The sequence below is a fragment of the Mercenaria mercenaria genome, chromosome 9 (assembly GCF_021730395.1).
Source record: "Mercenaria mercenaria strain notata chromosome 9, MADL_Memer_1, whole genome shotgun sequence".
NCBI lineage: Eukaryota > Metazoa > Mollusca > Bivalvia > Venerida > Veneridae > Mercenaria > Mercenaria mercenaria.
The window spans coordinates 23,053,924-23,068,795 of NC_069369.1; the positions used below are offsets into that span (position 1 = coordinate 23,053,924).

Consider the following 14,872-nt stretch of genomic DNA (forward strand, 5'->3'; position numbering starts at 1 on the left):
TGGATTATTTGTATTCCAAAATTACATTAATAAGGTCATAATTCTGCATAAATTAAAAACACTACTACTCAGGCTTACTACAAAAAAAGAAGCACGTAAAGTGTCATCGAAATTAAGCGTAGATAAGAATATCTGCATAAACGTCATGTATAGTAATAAAAAAAGACATAACTGACTTAAAATTCATTCAACTAATAAACAGCAACAAGTTGTTATGATGTAAAATCTATTCGTACAAGCAAAATATAAAGCGAGATAAATGAAAATGTAAGCTGTATGCTTTAGAAGTACAGAATATATGGTACATTTAAACAGCAAAAAAAAAAAGAACAACAACAAAAAAATACATATTCTGGGCACTTCGCCGCACACACGGACATAAGACATTCACAATTTTGTTAATATTTTCCAAGAAATTAGTTATTGCTTCACATTGAGCATTAACATCTTTTTTAATGTTTGTGCTAATGGTAACAGAACACACTAAATTCAAAGGCATACATTCCAAAAGCAGAGTCTCTTCATTAATGACTAACTAGTATCAAAGTCGATTTTCAAAATTCTTATTTATGTTGTTTACACTGCAGCAAAATCTAGAGTATCGCATTACAAATGAACTTGACCGATAACATTAAATACAAGTTTATATTCAGATATTTTTGGTTTTTCTTACATGAACTGAAATTATTTGATTTCTATAGTAACTCTTTTATCTTTTAACATTATCTATTCTTTAACATTAGTAAAAATTACAAAAATGATGGTTTGAACTGTTCCTAATATCCATGAAAATGAAAATAAAGAACCAACTTAATGTGAAAGATTAGATAAAGTATGTTATGACAAGATGAACATCTCTATTCTAAATTTTCCTAATTCTTCTACATACGTTTCAAGTGTATAAATAATAATTACCTTGATTAAAATAAGATAAAATACCTTTCATTGGATGATTTTTCACTGCATTCAAGTACTAATAATTACCAATACGACATTGTTAAACGCACATAAATAAATATTTCCCACTCACCAATATATGAACAACTCTGACACAATGATATTGTTTTACACAATACGATTTACTGCAACTTATGCTGTAGGAGCGAGTGTTTCGTACTCCAGAATATTGGCAGCCTGACACTGCCGCAGTCATCCAATACACCTGTATTGTCTCTCTCTCTCGATACTTTATAATAACTCATATTTAATGCAATCATATATATATATCTTTATTCTCATTTATATACATACATCATATAAAGCATTATAACACATTCACAAATATCACATGTATATAACCGCTCAAATTTTGAGCTATATGAGATTAGTATTTCAGTCAATAATACATGAATTCTGACCATTAGGAATATTGAACATATCATTAAATTTTAAATAAATGAATAAAAATTACATCTATATTAAGTCTAACTATTTACAGACTTAAAAGATAGAAAACCAGTGCTAATCCATATTTAAAAACTGCCATAAAAGAACCATATGTAAAACACTGAAGACTGTAAATCGAGGCCCTAACGCGCATATAAAAAAATAGTTTTCAAAAATCGAATATCACTCTTGACCAGGTCAAGAATGAACTGATTAGCACTGATTGTCTACATAAGTATAAAATGGACATGACACATAATACTAAAAAACTACAATACATTATTTACAAAGTAAAAATTGTCGTCTTCGTAAAATTGAAAAACAGGTTTTGGCACATTGTCTAATCAAGTCTTTATGGGAAAACAACAATATAAACTGATCGGTTTTCGATAAGTTTGGAAACTCAGAATTACACTCGGTTGCTTTTGAGAACAATATATCTCTCAAATCACTGTAAACATGGCATTCAAGGATGACATGGAATTCATTTTCAACAGTATTACTTTGACAGAATGGACATGTTCTATTTTCCTCCCTGAGTCCTTCGTATCGTCCAGTTTCAATACGAATGGGTGCAACACCCAGTCTAAATTTACTGAAAGCAGAGCGGTGTGACAAAGGCATTGTAAGAGTACAATATTCTTCTACACTGTAGTTAGACTTTAAAAATTTATATAATCTAAGTTTATTGCGTCCTCGACCTGATGGACCGATATCATTATTAATTCTGTTTAACCAGCTATTCATATAACATTCATATGTCGCCTCTTCAACCATAAGGGCGAAAGAACGAGGTATACTATTTTCTAAAGAGCAATACATATTCATATCATTTTCTTTAAAATAAGAAGTTACATTGTATATCCAGTTTTTACATGAACGACCAGATTTGTCGTATGACCAAAGTGCCACCCTTTTGTTGAACCTCGACCCCTCCATACATGCTAACTTAGACCAGTGTAGGGAGACACTTTTCCATTGTCGGACTAATGGCGGCTTCCAGGCCATTTCACCAGAAATACCATCATTCGGTGAATATTTTCCAACACCAAGGAAGAAACGAACAGCCCGGTGATGAACAGCATCGATGCAAGAGTAAGATCGATATCCCCATAGCGGTGCACTATAGCTAATAACAGGCCATACAACTGTGTCATAAAGTTTGGTGTACACATGATATGGAAGACCTCCAATAGATTTACATTTGGCAATCAACAAACCCAAGGCTCGACTGGCACTCTGAGCAACAGACTTTACAGTTATATTTAGATCAAGATGTTCTTGTAAAACAACACCCAGGTAAGTATATCTATCAACAATAGAAAGTTGATTTAAACCACACATAAAAGTAAACGATGTGCATGGCGTTGAATTAGGTCTAAAGTGAACTATATTACTTTTATTACAATTTACAACCATATCATTTGTTTTACACCAATCGTTTAAACCATTAATTAAAACTTGTAAATCTTCAGCAGTTTCAGATAACAAAACGATATCATCGGCGTACAACATTATACATACTTTTTCGTTTTCTAAAGACACACCAACGTCAAGTGACTTAAGATATAATGTCAAATCATCAATAAACAAATTAAAAAGTAAAGGGGACAGTATACAACCTTGGCGAAGGCCACATTTTACATCAAACCATTCAGTTTCAAAAGCATTTACTCGTACACATGCCATAACACATGAATACAGTGATTTAATAGCTTTTAACATTTTACCAGCAATACCAATATTTTCTAGACGTTTCCATAAAATGGTTCTATTTATAGTATCATATGCCTTTCTAAAATCAATAAAGGCGCAAAAGGTATCTTTATGTATCTTCTTTCTGCTATCAACTATATTTGTTAATGATAAAATTTGGTCTATTGTGCTTCTGCCTTTTCTAAAGCCATTTTGTTCATCGCTCACCTTTAGGTTTTCCTCAGACCATTTACTTAATCTGTTGTTTAAAACATTGCAATATACTTTATACATGGATGAAGATAACGAAATACCTCTATATGACAAAGGATCTCTTTTATCCGATGACGATGATTTGGGGATAGGTTTTATAACGCATTTACCCCATAAAGAGGGAATTATACCGTTATCAAAACATATATTGAATAAAACATGAAGGAAAGAAACACATGCATCATTGTTTAATACTTCGACTGGAATATTGTCGATACCATTAGCTTTACCCTTGTTAACAGATAACAATGCATTTTTAACATCCAACAAACTTATGTGACTATTAAAACTAATATCATCTGCATTCAAATCCACGTTAACATTACTATTATCAATGTGATCTAGTGAGGCCTTTGATGTTTGGAAAAGAGAGATAAAGTCATGTTTCCACTTTTTTAAAACGGTATCCAAATCATGTGAAACAGATCCATCTGACGTGACGACTTCCATTGGTATCCCGTTACTTGTAGAGCAATTTACCCCAATCTTTCCGATAGATTTCCAAAAATTGGACGAATCAACGTTACACTCCTGTAACAATTGTGTTTGTATTGAATACCAATGGAAACGCTTAGCTCTCTGGACCATTCGGTCAAAATCCCTGCGTTTTACAATATAAGATGACTTTAAAACTTTCTTACTGCTAATATTATCACAAGATAACCAAGCCTTTTCTGCTAAACAAACTTCGTTCCATATATCTGTCAGTTTATCAGACCACCAAGGCTTTCCTGGCCGTCGTTTTTTATTATTAGACCCGTATTTAACAATCTTACACGGTAATCTATCAGACATACTTCGTTGGACTAAGTTACACCAATCATTGTAAACATCATCAATATCTGACTGTGTTCTAAAGCTACATTCAAGTTTAGATATAGTATAATTTACATCTTGCAAAGTACTAAAATCTAACATAAAATCATTTGGCACATTATTAACATCAACCTTTTTAAAACTAGACACATTACGAGTGTTCATATTAGTCGATTCAATATAAGTATCCACAACAACATTCCAAAGTAATAATGAGTGGTCAGGAAAAGAACTAGATGCAACATCTGAGATAATACCAGCTTCATTGATTAACTCAGACACTCGCTTAACATTAAATTGTTCAAATGATGATAACTTATCATGACTGACAAAACAATAGTCCACAACAGAATTACCTTTTGAAGATACTGATGTAAAGTCATTACACACATTATTTCGACCATTAAGCATGCACATGTTAACATTTATTAGAAAGTCTAAAAATATTTCTCCATATCTGTTTATATTAAAATCAATAATTTCTCGGTGAATAATATCATCTACACCTCGTATGAAGTCGTCATTGTCGCCACATCTACTGTTAAAATCGCCACATACATACATAATACCATCATCCTTATACTGATAAATCAAAGATAATAGAGTATCATAGAACTTATTAACGTCAAACCATCTAGATGAGTGTTCCGGTGGCAAGTAACACACGCAGGGCAAAATTGAAAAATTACTGTATTTGTGTCGTAACTTTAACAATAGGATACCTTCACACGAATTGTCACAGACTGTTATATTAAAATCGTCAACTAAAGAGTTTGATACAAAGAAACCAACTCCGCCGGAACCAGTTCTGGCGTTTCTGTGGATCTGTGTTCTGTTATGCCCGAACCAAGTGAAACCATTAAGATGTAACACTTCGCTTCCAGTTAGATGACTTTCGGCTATACCTAAAATATCTATATTAGAGTTAAAAACACATGACGATCTTAAAACATAATTATCTGAATTAGAGTTCGTTTTCCATCCTCTCACATTCCAAAACCCGGCTCTTATCTATCTGCGGCCGCGGTTATAGCCACCAGAGCGTCCCCGATAAGAGCCGTGCCTTGGACCATCACGATCCCTGTGACCATGATAATCCGGATGACGAGAATCATCCCAGCTATCACGACGGTCGTCGTGATCACTTCTCCCGTTTACACGACGATCCCTGTTGTCCGAGCGGTAACGGTTCGAGTTCCGATTGTCATGACCCAAGTCACGATTGTCACGGCTAGAGTCACGACGCTCATCGCTATTGCGATTGACTATTCGGGATCCCCTCATTGTAAGCTGATCCGACTTAAGCACATTAAGAATAGTGGCAAAGTTTCGACTATTCTTTCGCTGTTCTGGGGCAAGATCATGATTGACATAAACTTTTGAGTACTGACTGACATGCCTAAGATCTGGTTTAGCTTTCATAACAGTCTGTTTGTCCTCCTTAGACTTGAACGTTGCTATAACGACACCAGGTTTAGACTCAGTATGTGATTTCTTACGCTCGGCCTTTGACACCGTGATACTTGACAATTTCAAACCGTCTCTCACTAGGGCGTTCACTTTCGATGCCGTGCTCTCACTCGCAGTCTCAGGTAAGTTTCGAATTACTACATTTAAAGTCCTATCCGTGGTAGCATGTTGAGTATCAGGAAGAACAGGGAGGTCCATGGAAGACAAACTGTTTATCTGCCCCCGTATTGCAGCTAAGTCATCTGCTAAATCAGATTTGATAGTCTCTGAGAATTGCTCAAACTTGGTGTCCACTTCTGATCAACACTACGTTTAACTCTCTCCAGCTCACTGTTCACCCGTTTGTCAAGAAGTTGTGAGACCTTGTTAGCAATCCGGGAATCAAGAGTTTTCTCAAACTGATCAAACCGGTCATTCAGCCCTAAGTACATCATATTAACATCCGACGAAAGTTTATCGAACATCTGTTGGAGTGTAGGTGTGGCGCTGACATGCACATCCGCCTTGTCGACTACAATCTTCCTTTGATCGGGTTCAGGTGGAGATTCTCTGGAATCCTTATACAAAGTTCTCCTGGCTTTAATAGCAGAGCGATCCTCTAGAACAACAAAAGGCGAGTCTCCTCTCGCCTTTTTGGCTGTTGTATCACAGGTGCCGGACACGGAAAGGTTACGTTTGCGACTACCGATGGCCGGTGTTGCCACTTTAGTAATACCCTGAGAGGACATGATAGAATCCACATAGTCAGCTGCCTCTGAAACCGTCTTTTCAGCCATTTTATGCTTAGTCATTTATATGGTTAGGCGAGCTAAATATGACGAGCGAATAATACACAAATACCACAGTGAACCCTTGTTTTACAAAGCGCGTCAATTGCCCGTAACGCCTTGCGATAATTTTCCAATATTGAACAGCTGATCAACTGTCAAACAATCACTGTCTCTTCTCATGCGTGACGAAATTTTGGCTATACCGGGTTTTTTACACTATGTCCACGGGTAATTAATATTCAAAGTACTTGATCGATACTATAAATAGTATCAATCGATTCACAAAAAGTAATAAATCAGCTCAAAACCAGCCGGCTAATACGACAAAGTTTAAAATTTCACAGTTTAAAACAGTACCTCTATATATAATCCACATATATTCCAATACAATTTATTACAAAATCCCTATCCAACACTATATAAATTCAAATTTTATCTCTCACTGATTGTCAACAAACTGTCCACCATTGACCGGAAGCTATCATATGGCAGCGTGTGTGACATTGATATTGTCAAACTTCAAAACAGAAGGTCACCACTCGGCTTTGACGTCGGGTGACATTCTGCCCTCTGGTTGACAATATCAATGTCACACACGCTGCCATATGATATTTATATAATATTAGATATGTGTTGCTATTAGTTGATATAAATAATTTATAAATGGTACATGTATATTTGGGTATAATAATATGACACAGCTTTTATAATGTATGCTAGTCTCTTGTTATACTACTTTAAGGATGGATATGTAAATCTTTGTTGTTTGTATTTTATGTGATGGTTTTCATTTATCATATTGTATGTTAGTTATATTTCGGTCTACTCACACTTCAGAAATTCACATACCCTGTTTCACATCAATCATGGAATTGTGAAGTGTGAAGTTATCAATTTAACACTTTTATACTTCAATATTTCTCTGTTTTAGGGCTAAAATCATTAAGTTGTAAAGTGCGAAATCATGAAGATGACGTTCGTAAACATCATGACTGAAGAAATAAAATATCATTTCTCGTAAATAAACATATATTTCATTTTCAGGAAAAACAAACAACTTCATATGATTACGTGAATTGATATATGACGTAAATCCACCCAACAGTTGTATTTAGAAATGCTTTTGGATTAACTATTTTATTATATTTGCACTTTAATATCCATTAGAAATATTGTAATAAATTGGTAGCTTTAGTTTCAGGCTTTTAAATGGTTCATTTCTAACGATGTGTATATTTCAGTGTTATGATGTGCAGGTTTGTTTGCAAAAGCTGTCTGGTTTTAATTATCTGAATTATCCAACCTTAATACTCCATCCATTCGCAGAACATAAATAACTTGTGGGCACGAGATAATATCTCGGTTCCTCACATTCTTAACTCTTGGCAATGACTAGTAATTAGTTGCCAATTAGTTAAAATTAGAAAAACAAAACAAACAAGGATGGTTATGCCAAAGGTAACCTACGCTAAACCAAGCTATCGCAATTTTCGTAAATTGTTATGCTTGGTTTTGAAGGAGCAATAGTTATCCCAACAACATGCTTTACAGCTTCGTTAACTTATTAATATATTTCATTATATTTTGAAATAAATGACACACTTTGGCCATTGTCGAAGACAGAATGCTCAATACCAAGAAATAATAGATCTAAACTATAATCTATTTATACAAAGGTGCTGCTGTCCATTATAGATTTCATAGTATTTTCATGACAAAATCTTGATTATTAACTTGCTATTTTGGTCAGTCAAAATTAAATGTTTTCCATGACCTAAAATGTAACAGTCAGTAGAATTTAAAAGCTTAAGCTTAAATATCCGTTTCAAATAAAACTCAAGCATGAACGGCATACTAAATTCCGTATATCATTACAAAAAGATTAAATTCAATACGACTTGGTATCACTATTGGAAAAACAAGTAATTTTAAGATTTAACTTTTTTCTATGTACTTTATTATCGAAAATGGCTGAAGTGAGAAATTTATTTTAAAATATTACTGGGGCATAGACTATGTAACAACTTAACGCAGCTTATACTGCTGTGTATAGACTGCAGCAAGTCTGTCCGTATTTGGACTCGATGGTGTTATATTTTCTGGACCTATAGGATCATGGGGTCCATTCATTTGTTTGTTTATTAGACTGTGGATGTTTCTAAATAGTATTTGTGGTATTTCTAACATTTTGCAAATGTGAATTCTACTCAACCCGGGACGTCAGCATATATTCCCACTACCGCTCATGAGGAGGTCCAGTCAAATCGAGCCTTCAACATTATCATTTTTGTCGTGTTGGGCGACCTGTGGGTTTATTCTATTCCACAAAGGCTGGTGCTAAGGTGCATGAGAGGCGTTGCAAATTTCATTATTCCTCAAAAATAGACTCACCCAATCTAGTCTGCTATTGTTTTGTATACATGCGAACGGATCTTCGCCCAGGAGAAGGTCTATATAAACCATCGGCTTTCGATCCTATCCTAAGCGTATTTCTGAATTTGTTACATTGTATACAATTTGTAAACTATATATTTCGTTAATAAAATATGTTTAAGCCAAAAGGATTTTCTTAATATTTTAGGTGGATGTCCTTTAGTGCATTGCGGAGAGCGTAGAAAGTCTCACTGTACTTTGACTTTGTTTGTGGACAAACATTCTTGATATTTGGGATCATTAAATATATTCAATATTGCTATATAATATGGAATTCAGCTTAAGCTGGTATTAAGAGGTTGCGAAGCATATTGCACATTCCATATACTTCTGATGAACAGACTGAATTAAACCAAATCTGCTATGACTTTGTTTAGTTGCGTGGTACTCTTCCATAGATTTTATTATAATACATATAATAGATAGCAGTCAGGGAAGTTTTGCTACTTGAAATTTAACCACACAGTCGGATATAGGTCTCTTAGGATAACAAATCGAATACTTTAGTGTATATTTGCAAACTTTACAACACATTAAAATTTTCAGAAAGCACGATTTTATCAAAACAGGTCTTTCTGTGACGTTTGCTAAAAATGCACGCAATCTTTTGACTGAAAGTAATGTTAATTGGAAGAAACATAAGTACAACTCTGTCAAGGGACAGGAAGCCATCCAGCTGGCTAACGGAAGGTCGGTGGTTCTACCCAGGTGCCCGCTTGTGAAGAAATAAAGCACGGAGGGGCACCTGGGGTATTCCTCCACCATTAAAGCTGGAAAGTTGCCATATGACCTATGTGTCGGTGCGACGTTACCTGTACGAAAAAGGACCTGTTTTACAGCTGTAAAACGTCTGTAAAAGACCTGTATTTTGAAATTACAACTGTAAAAGACCTGTACATGGAAAACTGATCAGAAATACAGTTAAAATTTTCAGGTGTAAAATATGAAGGTGTCAATTTACAGCTGTAAAAATTTTACTGTTGAAAGTTACAGCTGTAAAATGGTCATGTCTCAAAATTACAGCTGTAACATTTTTGGAGGGAAACATGAGTATTGTCAGCCATCTTTAATGCATTTTGGCGGGGTATAACTGAAATTCACACAGACATCACATCTTGTAAAATTTTGGAATTTAAAGCGGTATAGAGTAAGTACAGATGTTTAATTATCTATTATAGTTGTAAAAGAACATGTATAAGTACATACATTAACTATTTACTCTATACTGGAAGCCGATAAGTTTAAAAGAAATAATTACAAGATTGTCATATGTTTTCATGACTGACAAAGAAGTTTAATAAACAAGATCTGTATTATGTCCTACTTTGTATCCTACTCTTGAATTTTGCTGTTGCTGTACTGTAATCATACCACATATACTTTACGTACTAGATCATTTATTTTGCTATTTTCATAGTAATTGCTACCTTATCTAGAGAATTGCTATTCATCCTAAAACTTTTTGCACCTCTACTTTCGTCCCTTAAAATAATGCCCTCTCTTTCAATACCTATAATATTTCTACAGCTGTAACTTTTGGGCATTTTTACAACTGTAAGTTTTTTCATTTTTACGGCTGTAACTTTTTTTACAGGTGTAGCTCATTTGCATATTTCGAACTGTTTTACAGTCGTTTGACAGCTGTAATTCGAAATCTACAGCTGTAAAATCAATATTGTTATATAAAATCTACAGGTGTAAATTTGGAATAAGCATGATTGTTATTTTGAACAAAAATACAGGCCTTTTACAGCTGTAAAATTTCGTACAGGTAAACCCAACAAAATAAATAAATAAATAAAGTGTCAAGGGCCAGGTAAAATCCAATCCAAATCGGTCAATTATTATACCGTAGATTTTCGGTGGACCCTTTTGATAATATATAGATATTGGAAAAGCGGGATGCTTTGTGAGATTGCGTGCGGGAAAATTATTAATTATTTCAGCTATATACACTATACACATATTAGGATATACAATCACTGTTTCATCTATTATCACGTCCAAATATTTATTGTTGATATATTGAGAAGTTCCACAGCTGTTGTATTTACTATTCATTGCTCCCAAGAGTGATTTAACAACATATTTCCTGAACCGTACAATTTCTAAAGCCCATGTGACGATTTATCATACAGGGTAATTATGAAAGATGATTGCAGTATAAGTTTTCGTTATTAGATTTCCATATAAACTTGATGAAAATGGCTTAAATCAATGCTCTTTGTTACCCTGCACTTGGTGTGTTTATGTTGGTCTTTTTTTTTTACTGTTTTATGTGTGTAGAGTTTTTTTCAGTACTTGTATATAATAAGTTGACTTTTCATGTCTATCATACATGGGGAAAGTAAATTCACTTTCAGTTGAATATGAGTATGTGGTGATTTGGGGCAGAGGAGATGGTTCCTTGTTTAATCACAGAAAGTCGTCAATTTACGTTGCCGCTAAAAATAAAAGTAGCATATAATAAGTTGACTTTTCATGTCTATCATACATGGGGAAAGTAAATTCACTTTCAGTTGAATATGAGTATGTGGTGATTTGGGGCAGAGGAGATGGTTCTTTGTTTAATCACAGAAGGTCGTGAATTTACGTTGCCGCTAAAAATAAAAGTAGCTTTTCCTTGATCTAGAAATGACTGCTTGAATCAAAATGCTTCTCAATTTATAACACATGTGCAGATATCATAGTCAAACTGAAGACATTATTTTCATTTTAATCAATATTCGGTTAAATTTCTACTTTCTGCCTTAGAACAAAAAATTGTGAACAAAGTTTCACTGTATGAAAAGTCCGTGAAACGTAACGCTTTTACTTGGTCAGAGGACGGTGTCGACACAACATTTGGTACGGTCGAGACATTGGTTAAGCATCATTAATACTGGAACTTGTCTGATGCATTTTAGCTGCAATGATACTGTTACATGCTTGTTGGTCTTTGTTGATCAATTAACCATAACAGATCATATCAAGTGCAACATGATTTACTTATTTTGACAATAACTACAAACAGTGTCATTATCTGTCCATCAAGATTACAGTTGTCATTCGAAACTAAATTAGAATCGATTCATTCTTCAGGTAATATGAACAAAAGTATACAGTACATGTATACAAAATTTCCATTTACAGTGTGTCGATTAATGGAGTCTGCAGCGAAATCTCTTGTTTTCCTAGTTAATCTAGCTAATAATATATTTGCAAAAAGTGTTTGTTTTATTCTTTAACACAAACTAGTTGTTCAAAGTTAATCGAACAGATTATTGATCACTCGTAAACACTTTGAAGATCGTTGGTATAATAAGTTACTTTGACGTTAAACAATAAAATGTCCTTTTCGTATTCGCATTTAACACTCATTGTCTTAATACACTGTTTTTCCTTTTTAAATATTCGCATTCAGAATTATTTTCTGATCAAACAACAAATGCTTCCGAATGAGAATTTGTGGTAAATTAGCTGAAAAAAAGCTTTTTACTGCCATATAATCAAGACTGTTCATAATTTCTCGTAACTGTGTATGTTTGACGTAAAACTTAAAGCATGAACGCATGATTAAGCAGTTTGGTTTAAATTCCAGTTTGTTTAGTTCTGCCCATTGTTTTCTCGTTTAGGGCAAACCCATTTTTCTAACGGGACCATACGCCGCTTTTCATGGAATTACACGCTAGAGTATCATTAAAGGTTCCATGTGCACCGCCGTATGAGCACATCTGCGAATGTCTCTAAATTGTTTTTGTTAGCATGTGTACATGATGAGTTCTGCTCAACCCGGGTCTAGAGGGCGTGGGCGGTGGCATAACGGTACGGACGACGGGACAGGCGATTCCGGTTTAAAGATACAGGTACCGTCCATGAACAGACTCGTTCAAACCGAGCCTGCAACATTTTGTTTTTGTCGTGTTGAGCGGCCTGTGGAGTTTCTTTTTTCTGTTTTACTTAATAATTGTCCTTATATTTTTACTTGTTTTTAAACTGATGTGGGAGAGACAGTCATTATTTGAATTATGGGAAATTAATCATTTTCGGACCATGCGGAATTTTCATTCAATTTAAAGCGATTATTGATGCTTTCCCAGTTTGTTTTCATGCACAAGAATCATACGGTACTAAAGCGAAGTTGTTTATTTTGCATATTAATCGAAAATATGAAAGCCGTGACCTGTAGAACAAAACACACACGTACGATAAGAACACGTTTTAGGATGAGTTGGGCATTGTATTGCTTTAGCTCGTACTGTACATGTTTTCTTTTGATATACCGGTAAGTGATAAACTAAAATAAATTTAAGGATATATTTCAGAGTTTGATCTTGAAAAATAATCTCTTTCAATGAGGAAAGCTGTTTGTTGAGAATCTTCAGTATTTGCTTCATGCTTCATTTTCTAATAATCGATGTCGCCTTTAAACTTTTCATCTTCTACAGCTAGCAATTAACTATTAATGATTTATAGTTGCGAATTGAATAAGCATATTATACGTAATGTAGATGCTTTTTCCATGTCAATGTATTTAGTGTAAGCATCTGAATTCAGAAACACAGTGACAACAGAATATAATTATTCTAAAACATTAACATATAATATGTGTGGTACAGACATTTCTCAAACAATGCGGTAACACGGGATTTGCGGCAGCACAGAATTCGTAAGAGCACTGTCGCATTAGTCAAATAGACCGGTATTAACATTTTAAATGCAAAACCTTTATGACAACAACCATTTCCATTAGTAGAAAACGAAAACGACTGCTGCTTCATCTAAACAGTCATAACACTTTTTATTACAAACAATTTACCATTGTTTCCATTTGCAAAAGTATCGTATGAAAGCGTCCTGGTGTCATATGTGTAAAATGAGATAGTATTTCCTAATATGGAGATATTACCGTACATCCTGCGTGACAATTTGTACTTGTAAATATTCTTATCGAAATGAACAGATTACTAGTGTTCTCCATTAATGGTACAACAGGCATTACAAAATTTATAATGTTTATCACAGGTGCAGAAGCAGGGGGCGGACCCAACCCTAACTTAGTGTTTTGGGACGTGTGATTAGTCTCACACATTATTGCTTTCTTAATTCTAAATTTTCAAGAGAAAAATTAAAGGTAAAATGACATAATACATTTTTGTTGTTATTTCTTCTGGTTGTCTAGAAGCATAAATAGATATGGAAAATTGCCCATACTGAAGCCCATCTTTTTAGCCTCCTGTCCTTACGCCAATTTTAAGGCGCCAATCACAAATCTGCTTTGTCACCAATATTTTTACAGTTGAATCTATGTCTGACAATTTATGTTGCTGTTATGTGTAAGAAAAGCAGGAATTATTTATAAATAAATATCCGCGCCTTTGTTTACACTAGTGCATTTGCGTGTAGGTAAGATTATATATTCTACGCTGTAAGTAGGACAGGAAGGTGGGGGAAGGAGGGTGGTCTAGAACGTGGTAATTTTTATAAAAAGTTTTATGAACCTATTTTGCACTTACATGAAATGCAGTAAGACCCGGATATTCCATATTTAGTTAATAAATAATGCTCGCTGCCGCCTTTTTGACAAAACGTTGATGTTCATTTGCAAGCCTGTAGTCAAGAAAATACACTAAAATGTCCCAAAGCCATGGTAAATACAGCATTTTATGTGAACAGGATGGTAAAGTATCTCACTTTAATTGCCAAACCTAGACTTAAATGACAACACAACATGATTAGTTTAACTAATTAAGATAAGCAATGAGAGTGTTGGAGCTTTTAGCAAAGATTTTTAAAGATTCACTGAATTTGTAAAAACGTTATGTTTTGCTTACATATAAGGTATTGTAAACAAACAGTTAATAATTATTATTTGATGCACATTGTATTTATATGGAACCATCAAACGGAAAAAAAACGGAAAATTGAAATATAGTTTTAGTATTTGGGAAAAGTAACTTTGACACTTTTTCAACAGGTAGAAACATAAATGTGTGATTTTTCCAACTTTATACTAATTTGCATAGGTTTAGCACCAATACTTTACGTAA

The 14,872-nt window shown here is 34.1% G+C and overlaps 1 protein-coding gene across 1 annotated transcript in view; it reads right to left on the reverse strand.

Annotated features, from left to right (window-relative positions):
• LOC123546703 (cholecystokinin receptor type A-like) overlaps window positions 1-1,143 on the reverse strand; it is a 35,552-nt gene extending 34,409 nt beyond the window's left edge. Inside the window, exon 1 of the mRNA XM_045333195.2 lies at window positions 1,031-1,143. The gene's annotated coding sequence lies outside the window, so the exon portion shown is untranslated. The remainder of the gene's footprint in view (window positions 1-1,030) is intronic.
• Between the last annotated feature and the right edge of the window lie 13,729 nt (window positions 1,144-14,872).